This window comes from Oryctolagus cuniculus, chromosome 16 (genome assembly GCF_051225735.1).
Source record: "Oryctolagus cuniculus isolate XC-2025 breed Fujian yellow rabbit chromosome 16, ASM5122573v1, whole genome shotgun sequence".
Lineage (NCBI taxonomy): Eukaryota > Metazoa > Chordata > Mammalia > Lagomorpha > Leporidae > Oryctolagus > Oryctolagus cuniculus.
Window position 1 is genome coordinate 84,746,785 of NC_142882.1, and position 1,693 is coordinate 84,748,477.

A 1,693-nucleotide genomic window follows, 5' to 3' on the forward strand; every position below is an offset into this window, starting at 1 on the left:
GTAATGATTATATAAAAATAATATATGATAATTAAGGAAAAATTGAAAACAGTCTATAAAAATGAAAACAAAAAGCATCCTTTATGCTACCATTAGAAGATGATCACTATTCACAGTTTTGATATTTTTTTCTAGTCATACTTCTCATAGAATACACTCAACTCCAGATCATACTTGGCAATATACTATTTGTTAAGATTTGTTTCCAGCTTTTTAAATTAACACTATGTCACCAAATTTCCTCAGTTCGCTTAACGTTCCCTACAAAACATAATTTTTAATGTTTATACACAATATCCACATAAAATAGCATAATTTATTTAACCTTCCTCCTATTTCTGAGTACTTGGGTCATTTCAGTTTTAATTGTATTAAACAAGAGTTAGTGTTCCTGTACAGAAATCTTGTACTCCTCCTTACAAGTTGCTTAAATTAGAGTCCCGGAAGTGAAAGTTGCTGGGTCAAGGCATAAACGTATTAAAGATACTTGACACACAATGACAATCTGTTTTTCAGAAATATCTGTTCTGCTTGATACACAAGTACAATTTACAACTTACATTTGTTAGAATTATTATCTCTGTTAACTGGATACAGAAACACTTTCCATTGATTTTACTATTTTCACTGTTTAAAAGTGATTCGTTAAAAATGTGCTACCTGATTGTTTATTATTTATATTTTAATAATTTATAAAAAATAAATAAATCAATAATGTATACCACATCTTGCTTTAAATGAATATATAAAATAAAGCAAAATATATGAATATATAAACTAAATGAATATTTTTATATAAATAAATGAATATATAAAATAAAGCATCATTTTGGCTGTGGCTTTTGTTGATAAATGATAGCTTTTGTAGATTTTATATTACACAAAATGAAGTGGAAAATTGATCGTTATCTGGTAACTTTACATTATTTGAACCTTCACTTTTAAACCTCTCCATTAGGAGCTTTCTATTAAAATGTATTCTTTAAAAAATTATTGATCAAATTATCACAAATTATTTGAATAATTTCCTGTTAGATTCTAAAATAACAGGTATGAGGGAAGCTTACAGATTTCTTGGATTTTTTTTCCTCTGTCAGCCTGTAGGCTGAATTTAATTACCTAAGGTCAAGATCTTTTCTATAGGTGAGACTATTTTGAGAAGTTATATTAACAATGACAAATTGTCCCACTTAGGAAAGTCTGTAATTGCCATTTACCCTAGGTACATTAATTGGGATGACCTTCACTTTTACAAGAAGTGAAGCTGTATTCTATTTGTTAGGCATGTTGTTAATTGTTGCTCAGATGACAAATTAACTGTAGTCATGTAAATTCCAGGGAGAAAAGAATAAAAATCATCTTAAAAGGAAATAATAACACATAAAATTCAGGAAATTGTGTGATTTTTGCAGAGGTACAAATACTTCCAAAGATAAAGGAAGAAATAACAAAAGGAATCGTTATATTTAAAAAAAAATTTAAAAAGATTTATTTATTTTTATCTGAAAGTCAGAGTTACAGAGAGGGTGGGAGATATGGAGAAAAGGATGTCTTCCATCCACTGGTTTACTACCCAAATGGCTATAACAGCCGGAGCTGAGTCAGGCTGAAACCAGCAGCCAGGAGCTTTCTCCGGGTCTCCCATGTGGGTGGCAGGGGCCATCTTCTGCTGCTTTCCCAGCTGCATTAGCTG